This window comes from Ceratotherium simum, chromosome 29, assembly GCF_057802395.1.
Source record: "Ceratotherium simum simum isolate JZ-2026a chromosome 29, ASM5780239v1, whole genome shotgun sequence".
In the NCBI taxonomy this organism is placed as follows: domain Eukaryota; kingdom Metazoa; phylum Chordata; class Mammalia; order Perissodactyla; family Rhinocerotidae; genus Ceratotherium; species Ceratotherium simum.
In genome coordinates, this window is record NC_141928.1 from 37,394,586 (window position 1) to 37,410,130 (window position 15,545).

The 15,545-nt window shown below is 54.6% G+C and overlaps 1 protein-coding gene across 1 annotated transcript in view; it reads right to left on the minus strand.

Moving 5' to 3' along the window:
• The window catches only part of PAX5 (paired box 5), a 192,188-nt gene that overhangs the window by 147,025 nt on the left and 29,618 nt on the right, over positions 1-15,545 (minus strand). The gene's annotated exons all lie outside the window — the stretch shown is intronic.

Below are 15,545 nucleotides of genomic sequence, written 5' to 3' on the forward strand. Positions count from 1 at the left end.
GGCGCGAGGGCGCACAGCGTCCCTCGGGCTCCTGACGCGGGCGGGCCCGTCCCGCGCCGCCCGCGCCCCTCGCCTCGCGCATCATCGGCTCCGCTGCCCCGCTCCCGGCTGCCGCCGCGCCCGCGCTCCCCGGGGCCCGGAAGCTGGCATCCGTTGTTACCATAACAAACTCGATTGTTCTCAGCAGGGCCCCGGCAAATAAAGTCATTCATTACGGCCTCTCCCGGCCGCCGTGGGCCGCGCGGCCACCAGCGGGCCGAGACGCGCCGCGCCGGTACCTGCGGGCCGGGCCGCCGGCCGCCACGCCGTGTGCGCCCGCGCCCAGCCGAGGCCGCCGGCGGGGAGCGCCCGCCGCGATGCGTTTTATCTCGGAACGTCAGTCGACTTATACTGATTGGCTTCCTGCCGCCAACTGTCAATTAAATTGCAAATACTTGGCGGAGGCCAGGCGGCGGGCCGCCTCCTTCCCGCGGGCGCCGCGCTGCCTTCCCTTTGCGCCATGTTCCGACGCGGCTGGATTTCTTTCTCCTTCCACAGCGCTCGGGAACACCCTGATGCCCTCCTGGAAGGCGTGTGCGCTCCGTTCCGGGCCGAGGGGGCGCCCCGGAGGGCGGGGCCGAGGAGGAGGGTCTGGCCTCTCCCCAGCGCCCCGGCCTCATAGCGGGGCTTGATTCGCAATCCCTGGAAATTCCTCAGAGATCTTGGCGTCTACCTCCTGGTGCGACCTTGAGCAAGTCCTTCCCGCTCCACTCAGGCCTGGCGCTCTTCACCGGCCAAGGGGGCTCGGAGGAGACGGCGGCTGGGTCCTGTGTCTGGGTGTGCGGAGGGCGCAAGGTCTGGCAGAATCCCTAACATTCACCTGGCACTGACTCTGCGCCCAGTCATTCGTGGGCACGGTCCAATCTGCTCAACAACCCTCTGAAGCAGGTATTATTATTATCTTTCTTTTACAGGCAAGACAATTGAGGCACAAGTTAGGGAAGCTGCCCCACATCTCCCAACCAAGGAGTGGCCGACTGGGCAGCCAGACTTGAGAGGCCTGTGGCTTAATTATTGTGCGCTGTGCTCACGGAGGGAGGGACTGTGAAGACACAGGAAAGGAAAAGGGACAAGGCACTGCCTAGACCTGGGCACCTGCCACCGCCAACAACTGCGCCAGGGGGTTACAACTGTTATGGAATTCTCACAGTAACTGTATGACCTAAGGATTATTGTCCCCATTTTACAGATGGAAAAACTGACCCTTAACTGAGAAGTGAAGGAATTTGTCCAAGGTCACAGAGCAGGCACATGAAAAGAACTGTAAGGACACTCTCATACCTGCACAGAGCTTTACAGTTTGAAAGCACTTTCTCATGCATTGCTTCTCACTGAGCTTGAACAAGACTTTGAGGAAGGCATTCTGCTCTCTTTTGCCACTAAGAAAACAGGCCCAGAATGGGTTGCCCAAGATCACAGCACTCAAACCCTGTCACAGGGCCCTGTGACTCTGCGTCCTGGGGTCCAAGCCCTGCCTCAAAGAGGCCTTGAGACAAGGATGACTGGGGCCCAGGCTCTGCTCTTGCCCCTCCCCATTCTGCGGGGAGCTCAGGGGGCACAGTCATTACTGGAGTCAGGCTGGAAGATGCTTAGGTTCGGGGCAAGAGCAGGAAGGGGGCTCCCAGGAAAGAAGGCATTTACCCCCAAAGAGACTTGGTTGGTTTTCCTCCATTGTCTCCTGTAAACCTCCCCCTTTGCTGCTTCTGTCTGCCCCCTTAAGGCTCTGTCTCGGGAGAGAAGTACACAGGTTCTTAACTGATAAAATGTGCCAGCGTTTAAAAGATACAAACCTGACCAATCGTCCTTTTCAGAAAAGAGATGTTAGTGGAACAAAAGTACCATTCAAAAGTGCTGGATGGCGTTTGTGTCTCAAACAGAAAGGAAACGAAGAGAGCGAAGATGGAGGAGGGAAGGGGAGCAGCAGGGAGGAGGGAGGAGGGGGCAGGGAGGATCAGGAGCTGGAAGGGCTGTCTGGGCTCATGGCATCCAAATCGAAGACGTAGGGGGCACACGGCAAGATAGTGGCTGACCTGGGGCCAGGCTCCCAGCCCCTCCAGCCTGTGTCAGGCGCGCCTTGCCTCTGCAAGCAGCCCTCATCTACAACTTGAATTGTTAGCTTCTGAGACATGGAGCTAAAATTCCACCAGTGTACATTCTGGTGGGTACATCATTCTTTTTCTTCTGACCCTAGCCTGAATAATCCTATCATTAGACTTAGCAATATAAATAAAATAATCATTAAGAAAGAGAAAATAAGAGCTAGGAATTTACAAAATTCTCAGCAAAGTCTTCTCGAAGAATCTGAATTCAGAGTAAAAACTCTGCTATGATGATAGAAATAATAACGGCTGGTACTTTAATAAAAATATTAGGGGGCAACATTTTTTAGTTACCAGGAAAATTAGGAATTATTATCCCCTTTGACAAATGAGGAAAGTGAAGCTCAGAGAAGTTAAGGCCCTTGTCAAAGCTCGCATGCTAGTAAACGGAAGGGGGGCTGGGCTCGAACTCCAGTCCGCGTGGTTTAAAGGGCACATGTGATCAGCAACTGCACTTGAAGCTGAGCAGCCTGAAGGTGTGACAGGGAAGTGTGCACAGCAGTGTTGGGGGAACCTTAGAAATGGGGTACCTCAAGGTCCCCCTCAGCTCAGCCTGCCAGGGTGATGGAGACCAGGCAGAACTGAGGAATTGAAGCCCCATGCTGGAGAGAGCCAAGGACATTCCCACTGGTGCCATTTTGTTGTGACCCTCTGTGAGAGACAGACCAGGGTGGCAGGTGAGGCTACGCTGGAGTCCACTGCCTGGGGGCTAGTCCTTACACTACCACTATGGAGGTGTGTGACCTTGGGCAATTTCTTTGATCTCTCTGAATCTCTATAAAATGGGGATGATAAGAGTATTGACCTGGTACAGTGGTGGTGAGATTTAAATGTGTTAATAATTTAAAGTATGCAGAGTAAACGCTCACTACGTCCTAGCCAGTGTAGCTGCAGCTCCTATGTGGGGCAATGGTCTGTACACCCCAGAACGCAGGCTCAGCTGAGGCAGGCAGAACGAACTCGCAGGCACCAGCGTGTGCATCCACACATGTGCGCATGCGTGTGTGTGTTCAGACCACAGGAGAGCTCCTCCCCTCTAGAATGGTCGTCACGAGATCCTCTCTATGGGGCCAGACCACAGCGGCCGGAGGACGGAGGCTTTGGGGTCAGGCAGGGGTGGGAGGGTATCTGATGGACCAGGCTCTGGGTTCCAACCAGCAGCCTGTACCACCAACCAGACGGCTCCAGGCTTCCATGGCATCCAGAGTCCCTAGTCAGTACACACTTGCTACCGTGAACCAGACCTGTGCTGGGCACTAGGGCACAGTGGTGCCCACTGCAGACACTGTTCCTGCCCTCTTGGGCTCACGGTCCCACAGGGAAGACAGACAAGTGACAGATGTGATCTTTTTATCAACAGGCAGGTGCTGTGTGCTGCAGGTGAGGCCTGTGGAGCCAACAGTTAGGAATGAGCATCAAGGAAGCCTTCACGTAGGAAGTGACATTCAGGCTGGATCCTAAAGTCTTGGAATGTCAGCTGGGTAAATGGTGGGCTGGGGAGGACGGTTTTCCAGGCAATGGAAACAGCCTGATAGTAGAAGGCCCCCTTGACTGCGCATGTCTCAGGCATCAGGGGTCATCCTGGGCACCTCACATGCATCACCTCATTCAATCCACAGAACAACCCAATCACAGACACAACAGTGCCCTCGTTTTACAGAGAGAGAAACTGAGCCTCAGAGAGGTCAAGTAACTTGCCCAAAGTCACATGAGTAGGCGCTGGTGGAGCCAGCCCCTGCCTCTGCAGCCTGTGCATGTAGTCCTCAGGCTGCACGCAGGAAAGAACGTGTGCTCAAGGGGTAGAAAGAGGTGGGTATGACTGGACTGAGCGTGAAAGAGGAGGGTGGAGAGGAGGCTCACGAACCAGGTGGGGGCCTGACCACAGAAGGCCTCGCAGCCTTGTTAAGAAGTTTGGCTGTTTATCCAAAGAACTTGAAAACACCAATTTGCAAAGGTACATGCACCCCTGTGTTCATTGCAGCCTTATTCACGATAGCCAAGACTTGGAAGCAACCTAAGTGCCCATCAAGGGACGAATGGATAAAGAAGCTGTGGTATATATACACAATGGAATACTACTCAGCCATAAGAAACGACGAAATCCAGCCATTTGTGACAACATGGATGGACATTGAGGGTATAATGCAAAGTGAAATAAGTCAGAGGGAGAAGGTCAAATACCGTATGATTTCCTTCATTAAGTAGTAGATAATAACAACAATAAACAAACACATAGGGACAGAGATTGGATTGGTGGTTACCAGAGGGGAAGGGGGGAGGGAGGAGGGTGAAAGGGATAATTGGGTACATGTGTGTGGTGATGGGTTGTAATTAGTATTTTGGTGGTGAACATGATGTAGTCCATGCAGAAATAGAAGTACAATGATGTACACCTGAAATTTTTACAATGTTATAAACCAATGTTACTGCAATAAATAAAGAGCCTTTAGGAAGAAAAAAAAAAAAAGAAGTTTGGCTGGCTTCTGAGAACAACAGGCGGATTTGAAGGGTGAAAACCCTTCAGGCGAGTCAGTGATGAGAGCTGTATTTCAGAAGTGCCTCTGGGGCTGCTCTGTGGAAGGCAGACTGTTTGGAGAAGTCAGGGACACTGGAGGTGGGGACCCGCTGGGAGGCCACAGCAGTAGTCTAGATGAGAGAAGACAGTGCTTGGACCATGGCAGTAGCAGTGGGGATGGAGAGAAATGAGCAGATTCGAGAGATGCTTAGGACAGAGATGGAGTGACCTGGAGCAAACATCTGCCATAAGGCTTCTATTTGTGGTCACAAGCACCAACTTTCTAGGCTGTGAGGGTGGTGGAATGCCTACTTCTAGCTAACTTAAATTCCAGGGAAAATAATAAATAGCAAGCCCTCCCTCTTCTACAGCACCCAAAAAGATGTCAAAGGATTTCCCAATCTGCCAGTTTATAGAAAAGTCTGTGAGGGTGATGTTACTATAATCCTCATAGATGGAAAGTGAGTCACCCAGGTCACACAGCTGACAGAAAGAATAGCAGAGGCCACGGACCCTTAAAAACCGTCTGTCCAAATCTCCATGTTTCAACATGAGGAAAACAAGGCAGAGAGAAGTGACTTGCCCAAGGTCACACAGCAAGTAAAGGCTTAGAATAGAACCAAGGACTCGACTCCCAGAAAGGTTTGTATCAAGACATCTGCGCCATGGAGGCGAGGAAGGACCAGACTGATCCCCAGCGGCGACAGTCCAGCCTCCCCCTGCCCCAACTAAATGCTGGCAGAGAAGCCAGACTCAGGCAAATGGTCAGCCCGCCTGGGCCCTGCAGCCCCACCGGGTCACAAGCACACCAAGCTCACAGATGGCCAGTACACCTTTCCCTGTCACCCTTCTTGTCCCTAGCCTGGATGGCAACTAAGCTGTCTTAGGTCAATGGTGCCACCTGGTGGCTGGTGCTGGGAAGTGTCTGACCCCCGTCACTTATCCTCCTTTTATAGTCTGTCAAGGGGCCACGCCTTCTCTCTGTTTCCTCTCGAGGCTCAGTTCATCTCACTACAAGCAATCTCTGTCTCACACACATCTTCTCTAGCACCTTTTATCCTCCCTTTCTCAATTCTTCTCACATTGCCTTAGGACATTCTCTTTTTCTCCCTCTCTTCCATTTTAGTCCGTTAGTCCCAGGAAGGACTAATGCAAATGATCAATTTACCGACGAAAACGAAACCTGGAAATTTCAAAGTGAAATTAGACACACACACACACATGAATGATCAACCACTGGCATTCTGGAAACACCCAAAAGCCCCTATGGAATCAGAAAAAAATCTCCCCTGTCTCAATTGCCTTTCAGACCTGCTTTTCCTCAAACGCCAAGAGTCGAGATAAATACCAAACCTGCTTCTTCTTCATCTTATTTTATTTTCTTTCATTCCTAATCAATATCATTTGCTGGGTTTTTTTCCCAACAAAACCAAGCCATGGGTGGGGTCTCAGGGGTCTGCAGGCTAGTGCAGAGCTGAGCTAGGATGGGGAGATGTGGTTGGGTCCCCAAATGCCCACTCCCCAGGCTCTTAGGGAGCACTAAGTCGCTGCTATTGGCCCCGAAGGAAGCCTGCCAGAGGGGGATGAGACCTCAGACTCTACAGACACTCTGCTGGAAATGAAAGGAGCCTCAATGGCTGTGCCTTTCTCTGGGAGCTCAAGCTTGGAACAGGAGCAAGAAGCACTGCATACCCCAGTCTGCTAGAGGAGGATTTCCAAAGCCCAGCGTGTCTTGTCACTCCCTCCCGAGCTCAGAGACCTGCCGTTGCTCCCATGCCTTCAGGAGCTAGGAACAGGAGAAACTGATAGCACCTTTCTTTTAACTAAAACAACCTAACTGCTCTCCCTATCCGTATGAGTAATAAACAAGCTCAGAGTTGGCAGCAGCCTGAAGCAGAGAGGTCTCAAAGTCTAGTCCAGGGACCCCTGGGGGGGCCTCTAAGACCCTTTCTGGGGGTCTGTGAGGTCAGAACTATTTTCATAATAATAGCAAGATGCCGTTGGCCCCCCTCACTCTCACTCTGTCACAAGTGTACAGTAGAGTGTTCCAGAGGCTCCAGGATGTGTGAAATCACAGCAGATTGGATACAGAACCTGATATGAGAATCCAGCTGTCTTCTATTAAGCCAGACACTAAAGAGATTTGCAAAATCATAAAGCAATGCCACTCAATATTTCAAAAATATTATTTATGTTATTTATTACTGTTATTTTTAATAAATTAAATATTTTAAATTGTATCCATGTTAATTAACCCACATAAACTAAAAAGCTCCTTAGGGTACCTCATAATTTTTAAGAGTTTAAAGGGGTCCCAAGACCAAAAGTTTGAGAACCACTGGCTTAAAATAATGCCAAGAAGACTTGAGATGGGACCAGGAGAAGCTCAGAATCTTGGTGTCAGAAAGAACCTTAGGAATCCCTTGATCCCATAATATAGATGAGGAAACTGAGGCCCAGAGAGAAGGGATTTCCCCGAGGTCACCAGCAAGTCTGCAGTCAGGACTGGCACCAAGAGCCCCGGGGTTCCCCCTCTCCGGGCTCCCTCCCCAGCCCCATAAGCCTCTAGCAGTTTGGAGGCTGCGAAGTCTGTGAACCACAGACTCTGCAGCCAAGGATTAAACCGTATTCCAAAGCCAGAGAGAAAGGATGTGGGATTCTCCACCCACAGGGCAGCAGGGCGTCGGGGTGGGGAAGAGAGCCAGTCCATTCCACCTTGAGTTCCAGGGCTGGGGGCCTGCCCACCGAGGGTGGCACTCCATCCCCCTCTGCTGTCCCTCAGCTGACCCCACAACTCTTGTTCTGGCTGACCCCAGAACCAGCTCCCTGAACTGAGATCCTCACACTGCGCCCCCTGCCGTTTCCGTCCCCAGGGCTCGAGACAGCAGCGCGCAGCCCCATGGGAAAAGGAGCTGGGGGGGAGGGGCCTGGGCAAAGCAGGTGCGCACAGAGGCGGGGGTGGGGTGGAGGGGCGTTCAGTGGCGTTGGGTCTCACGCTGGCTCTCACGCAGTGAATCAAAGTGAAACTCGAGCCCCAGGGGCGGGAGGAACCGAAACTTGACCCCCCGCCCTGGGGACAGGCCCGAGGCACCAGGGAAAGGTCCAAGAGCCCCTGGGATTGACCACCTGGCCTCAGGTACCCTGCTTTACCAAGGAAGCCTCTGGTGATTGTCTGCCTGGGGCCCAGCTGAGGGGTCAGGGACCACAAGGCTGGAAGGACAGGGGAGAGTGGCAGGCCAGGCTGGGAGATGGAAACCCCGGTCCTCACCATCTCTGCCACTAATGTCCCCTGCAGGCCCTGGGCAAAGCCTGTGCCCTCTGTGCCTGGACTGCCCTATCTGGTGGGTGTGGCCTGAATGACCTCAAGCTCACTGCTCTTCTGGGCTGCCAAGGGCTGTGGCTCCTTGGCCCTGCCCTACCACCTCCCTTCCCCACCCACCTCTGGCCTGAGAGCCTGACTGCCCACTTCCCTAACCACCCACACACACACGCCCCTCCAGGCCCTGCCTCCCGCAGGCTGCCACAGACTGGACTCAACCACACTCGTTCTTCAGAGTCCATACTAGGACTCCAGAAGCCCAGAGGTGCCCAGGTTGGGAAAATAGAGCGCAAATGCCGGAGTGAGTAGGCAGGAAGCAGTCTGAGGACCGCAGGCCCAGAAGCCCAACTGCTGTGGCCAGATCAGATTTTAACTTTACCAAGAAAAGCCAGACAGCCATATGTGAAATCTCCTGATTTTTAAATGTTGGTAACTAACTCAAAATCACTTTAATACAGGACAAGCCAATGAAGGCACGACTACCAGGCTGGCAATTGCCACCTGGGTCCCAAGCGATGCCCTCCTGGTCCCTGCCCAGACAGAGAGAGAACTCAAGGAAGGGCCCCTGCATGGCCAGCCTGAGGGTACATCCAGGGGACACCTCACGGAGGACCGAGGTGGGGCCTGCCCTGTAGAGCCCCAGGAGAGACCAAGACAAAGTGGTGGTCACTTCCTTCCCTCTCTGCGGAGCGTCTCTGGTCTCCAAAGCTCCATGCTGGCCCCGATGGGCCCGAGGGCCTCCGGCAGCTGTGAAGGACCGATGGCTCAACATGGAAAATACCCCCAGGGAGCGGCCTGGCTCTGGAAGCCAGGCCAGGCCAACAGACCAGCCTCAAGGATGCTTTCCAGGCCGAAGGCCCTGCATAGATAATGGCCGAGAGAGAGGAAAGCTCAGAGAATGCACAGGGACTGGGAGCACAGAGGGACGGCAAGGAGAAACGGGAGGCCCGGGCTCTGTGTCAAGAGCTAGGTTAGCCCTGGAGGATTAGTGGGTCAGCTGCCCCCCTAGGATGAGAGACTGACGAGGTCGGGCTGGGGTACTGGTGGCTTTCAACATTGGGGGCCGCAGATGGACCTAGGAGAATGGGGGAAAAGCGGAGGGAGAAGAAACTGAGATTTGTCCCATCAGATGGCAGGCGGATTCCCAGGACACTCGGAGGAGCCCACGCTCTCTCTCTAGGTTTGTTGGGTCTTCACTATGTGACCTATCAGACCCCTTCTCTTCTCTAAGCCTGTTTTCCCATCTGAATACTGACTGGGGTGACATGTCCTGGATGCCCTCGGGGAGCTTCCAGCTCTGCTGGGGGAGTCTTGAGGTCCAAACTGGTCACCCCACCCACTAGCCCTCCCAGGCCAAGCTGCCTGCCCCCTGCCCTGCCTCCTGGAGGCCTCCACCACCTGTGCAGCCAGGGTCTCTTCTCATGGAAAACCAAGGCTTGACCCTTTTATTCTTCCACCGAGAGAGCTGGGAGACCAGGGTCCTGAAAGAAAAGGCAGCAAAGGAAAGCAAGTGGCCCTTCGCTTTGCAGCTGACACCTGGGGACACTGTTGTTCAGTCCCGATGCCCACAGTAGCAGACTGTTACAAACAGGAAGTCGGTGGTGGGCAGATCGGCTAGTTTCAGCTGCCAAACAGAACTGTGGCTAGAGCCTGCTTGCCCTCGGCCTGTGACTGGCCTCACACCCTCAAGCCCCAGTCCCCCTCAGTGGCCATTTTTAAGCACTGACTACCACCAGGCTCTGGGCCTAACCCCCTTGGTGGGTGTTCATTTTACCCTCACAATAACCACAAGCCACAAGGCTGTGCCACCTCTGTTTTCCATGACAAAATGGGGGCTCAGAGAGATTAAGTAACTTTGCCAAAGATTTCACCACAGGAAGTCCTCAAACCCCAGCCTATGGGCCTGTGTCCTTCCTCCAATACCTCCACACCTTATTCTGAGCTCTCCAGAATCACAGGTCTGTGGAATCTTGGTGCCACAAGGGCTGCCTACAACTCCTGACTCAGGAATCCTGGGCTGTTCCACACATCTCATTCCCTTCTGGGAAATCTGAGAGCAGTCTCTGCACCTTCTTCTCCAGGCTTCTGCCTTCTGTCCAGAGCCCAGGAGCAGCAGACAGGGTCTGAGTGTCCAGCAAAGGAAGAGAAGCCTGAGAAAGGAAGGCTAGGGCCTGCCCACAGTCAGGAGGGCCCTGGGGTCTACATGGTCTGTGAGTTCCGAAACCCCTTCCTTCCGCAAGATGGCTCCCGTGGAGGTCTGCAGAGCAGGGGTGAGCTGGGGCTCCCAGCCTGGGAGACGGGGGGAGAGGGAAGTTGGTAAGAGGGAGCAAGAGCAAACACAAGAAGAAAGAGAGAGTGAGTGTGTGTGTGTGAGAGAGAGAGAGAGGAGAGAAAATTGTGTACGTGTGTGAGAGAGAGAGAGTGTGTGTGTGAGAGAGTGTGTATGTGTGTGTGTGAGAGTGTGTGTGTGAGAGAGAGTGAGTGTGTGTGTGTGAGAGAGGAGAGAAAATTGTGTACGTGTGTGTGAGAGAGAGTGAGTGTGTGTGTGTGTGTGAGAGTGTGTGTGTGAGAAAAAGAAAGAGAGTGAGAGCTCGACCAGGAGACAGAAGCCGCCGCAGAGGAAGTCTCAATAAACAGGACACAAACAGAGGCAGATAACACTGGATGAGATGTACCCCCAAACAAAAGACATGGGGAGAAACACAAAGACAGAGAGGAGACAGACACCCCCAGAAGAGGGGTGGACATAGTCACGACAGGAGCCCCTGCTAAATGCCCCCAAACCTCCCCATGGGGGTCTTGCTGGACCTGGCATCTCCTGAAAAGGACAGGCCACCTCCGGGTCTTGGCTGCCTTTCCTATGCCCACTTCAGGCAGAGGGCAGTCCAGGGCCCAGAAGGCCGGACATTCCACCTGCCACGTAGCCTCCATTGCCTAAAAAGGAGCTCTGGCCCCCACAGTCCACACTGGTACTGGATTGGGCGGCTCTCTGGGCTGGTGAAAGGGATTCGCACTCGGCTGACCTCAGTGTGTTCAGGGCCTTTCAGACTCTGGGGGAATCAGGGGAGGGGGAGGTCGAGGGGACCTGAATGGGGGCCCTGGAGACAGGCAGAAGGAGGCCCCACCAAAGATCAAAGGCCTAGGAAGGAACAGAGGGTCTGGGGCTGCCCTTTCACTCATGGCCGCTATTCACAGCTCTGCCGGCTCTGCCAAGTCCAGCCTTCAGGCCTTCCGGGGAGGGAGGCACCGCCTCAGGCTCTGTCCCCCCAGCCCAGCGGGATTCCTGAGGCCAACCCCACAGGCTTCTCCATGAAAGCTCTGAGGTCGGCCCATCCAGCAGACAAAGCTGCATCTCAGGCCTGGGCAGCAGCCCGGCCCGACTCGCAGCAGCATCCACGAGCCCCCTGAGCATCCTTGTGCCCCAGCCCTGTGCCGGGCCTGACTGGGGACAGACACGCCCCTACGTGATGGGCCCCTGCCCAGTCAAGGCCACCTGGCTGTCAGGCTCAGAGTCAGGCAGCAGGAGGGGAAGACAAGTAGGTGGACCCACTTTCAGACCCAGGGCAGTCGCAGAAACACTTGCCATCCAGACTGTAACAGGCCTCAAAAGTCACAGAGTCCAAACCACAATGCCTTCCTTGGCTCTTCTGCCCCTCCTTTGTCCAACCCCTGCTCATACCTCCAAGGACAGGGAGCTCACTACCTTTCCACGATAATGCTTCCCTCCCCGGCCCAGCCTGGGTGTTGTCTGAAAGCTGTTCCCTGCACTGAGCCATATGTGCCTCCCTGTAGCTTCCCTGAACCAGCCCAACCTCTGCCCTCAGAGGCTCCAGGGACCTGACCTGCTGCCTCAGCCGCAGAACAGTTCAGCTGAGATTTGGATGCAGCAGCCACATCCCCCAAGGCTGGTCGTGGAGGCAAACATCCTGGGGAGACTTAGAATTTCTAGACTGAAAGGCCCTTGGCAGTCCACTGGTCTAACAGTGTTCTAACCCATTTGTTTTTGCCACAGAATTTCTTACTCAAATAGAGCTTTCTGTGGAAGCCCCAAAATACCCAACAGAAGCGCTCCTGGTTGAGAGCCCCACTCACCCTCCTCACTAATCGTGACCCCTCTGCAGGCACGTGCTGGTCCCGTGCCCCAGGAGCATCTACTGAGCACCTGCTATGAGCCAAGCCCTTTTCAAGCCTGTGACCCAACACAGCAGCCACCGGCCACACGTGGCTACAGAGCACTTGAGACACGGCCAGTGCAACTGAAGAACTCAATTTTTTTATTTTATTTGATTTTAATTAATTTAAATTTAAAAACAGAAGCAGTGTAAAATATTTTTCCCTTAATAAAGTGCCACTTCCTATGAGGAGACTTTCCAGATCCTTTTGATCAAAATCGGCCCCTCCCCGCCCTGCTGCCCCTGTCTGGTGTCATCCCCCGTCACAGCATCACCTCACACACTGCCCATCGGAGGGACCTCGGGCTTGCCAGTCTTGCGGACCAGCCTGCAAGCTCTGGAGGGCAGGGCCCCTGTGACTGGACCCTGTGACCACCCACCCCCGCCCTGAGGCCTGACCAGGAGTGGCACTGGGAAATGCCCACAGGGCGAAACCCAAGTCCAAGTTGGAGACGACCATGAACCAGAGCTGAGCAAGCGACTCCACTGTGCAGAGCACAGTCCCCTCATGAGCTCTCCTCCTCTCAGCTCTCTATGCCTCTCTTGCCCCATGGCCCTTCCCTCAGGCTGCCGAGGGCTCCTGAGGAAAACAGGGCCATGGTCTGAGGCCTCAGTGGGCTGGCCTTCCAGCGTGCCCGGCAATTCCCTGTCTCCCCAGTGGCTGGCTCTCACTTTCCCACCACATCCCAGCAGCACGCGACCAGCCAAACATGCCCTTCTGCTGGAAACTCCTCCTCACACTGTCCCTGGGCCCTGCCCAGCCCCAGACCGCTCCACCTGCAAAGTGTCTCTCTGGAGGGGCTGAGGGGCAGCCAGTGTCAGGACAATGCCAGGGAACTGAGGCCTCAGGGGATCTCAGGCCCTCCCGACCCCCCAGGCCACACCACACCCAGGAGGAAACCCCTGGGACCTCGGTTTCCTCCCCTATAAAATGGAGGTGTCGGGGCCGGCCCCGTGGCGTAGCTGTTAAGTGCGCGCGCTCCGCTGCTGATGGCCCGGGTTCAGATCCCAGGCGCGCACCCACGCACTGCTTGTCAGGCCATGCTGTGGCGGCGTCCCATATAAAGTGGAGGAAGATGGGCAAGGATGTTAGCTCAGGGCCAGTCTTCCTCAGCAAAAAGAAGAAGATTGGCATGGATGTTAGCTCAGGGCTGATCTTCCTCACAAAAAAAAAAAAAAAATGGAGGTGGCAATCTCTGCCTCCTCGACTTCCCCTGAAGCTAATGCAAGGATCCGGGGAGACACAGAGGGAGGATGAGAAAGGGCAGCGGGGCAGCACGCAGTACTCCTCCCGACAGTTTGCTGACGTGAGCAAGGGCCCTTGTGCCCACCTCTCTGCTCAACCGTGTACACTCTCCGTGATGTGGGGCAGGGAGGAGGGGGGCCTCTAGTTGCTGCTTGGGTATCCCACTCTTCCCAATCCTGTAAGCTTCCAGGCCCGTCAAAGCATTCGCCCTTAGCCCCCAGACCACAGACTGGAGCACCTCCCAAGTCTTTTTGGGGATCAGGGCTCAATCATAAATTTCAAAACTAGAAGGATCTCAAAGATCATCCAATCCTGCATCTGATTCTTGACACTCTTATACAGCAGCCCAGCAAGTAGCCACCTCAGCTCTACTTATATACCTCTAGTGACGGGTCACTCACTACCTCCCAAGGCAGCTCCTTTTTGCCCTAGACCACTCTCATATTTACAAAGTTCTTTTTTACACTCAGCTGAAATCTCCTCTGCATCTGCCACACTCTGGCCTTGAAGGCCACACAGCAAACTCTCATTCCTCTTGCCTTCCCTGTCAGCCCTCTAAATATTTGAAGGCAGAAATCCACTCCTCATTCTTCTCTTCTTTGTGCCAAAACATCCCTAGAGCCTTGAGATATTCTCCAGATCCTTCTGTGTCCAGGTTACACCCATCTGGACACTCCCAGTTTGTCGCCGTCCCTCTTAAAGGTCAATACCCGAAACGGGCCACAGTCCTCAGGAATGAGCTGACCAGCACAGCGCAGTCTAGATGGACGACACCCACATTCTGACCACTCTACACCTTGTAAAGCAGCCTGAGAAGCTAACCAGTGACCGCTGATCAGAGACTGAAAGCCAGCACAGCCTCCCCCAACAGGACGACAATCCCCCAAATCAGGACCTGCCTGTTTGGTGGTAAACATCAAACCAGCTTTTTTCTTTCTCCAAAACTCTCTGCCTGGATCCCTCGGTCTCCAAGGGAACCTCACACAACACGCCCTCCACCATGATCAGACACGGCCAGTCCCCAGCTGGGGCACATCTGCTTCGAGTCCAGGTGACAGTGGGAGAAAAAATGACACCATCACTCCATAAACCAACAGAGGTGTAGGCCCACTGCCTCCTGCAGTAACACAGCACAGCAACCCGCGGAGTTCCAGAATTCTGACATCTGCTCTGAGCGGCAGGAGCAGGGGAGAGAGATGAGGCAGGTTCCAGGAGCCATGGATCATTCCCACGCCCCCAGCTCCACACGAGGCCACAGGCCCTGCAGTGCTTGGAACACGCAGACCACGGGCCAACCCACCGCCGGGCTGACTCAATCTCCTAGTCACAGATCTAAAGTACTTAGGCATGTGCTCACAAGAACACACATCCCTGACGAGGAGCCGAGAAAGCGAAGTGTGTCGAGGAAGGAATAATTGAATCAAGATTTCTGTCACGCGGCTCTCAGGCCCTAGATCACAGCTGTTTTTTCCTTTCCTGACTAAGGTTTTACAGACTCCCAGGGGGTCGTTTCTTCTCTCAAACCCATTAATGTCAGCCAGCGCTGGCAGCCCGTCCAGGGAAAGAAGATCCAGGGTTAAGGTGGGCCATGTCCAGGACAGAGGCGGCCAGCTCTGGAGGCCCAGGCAGCCCAAGTTGAGAAAAACCAACCGGGAAGATTGTCATCTTTGTAATCCTAGGGAGGCCCTGCCAGCCTTCCTTCCAGGCCCAAGGGCAGAGATGAGACGATCATGTATTAACTTCTTCAGCCTCCCACCATCACAACTGCCCAAGAGGTGTGCAGAGCCCCTCAGAGAACTCGCCCCGACCCCTCCACACCCTGTGCACCCTCTCATTTCAGGACACCCAGCCCCTCTCTCTCCCCCAGGGCCTGCCCACAAAGGGGACACAGTGTGGTGCTCATACCCTCCACACCCTGACCTCAGGCATCCTATCTGCACACGTGAGGTCTTCTCAAAGGCCACAGTACTCAGGCCACCAGGGCTCTCCCAGACCTGCCTTGCTCCACCCAAGAGGTGAGGATGGGGAGAGGCCGGCGAGAAATCCATAGCCCCAGCCAGCTCCCTGTCTGCCCCTCGCAGATGGCTCAGCCCTTCCCCGTGTCCACAGAAGGGACTGGGCCTGGGGACTCCTGTGCTCTGCAGGTAAGGGGGTG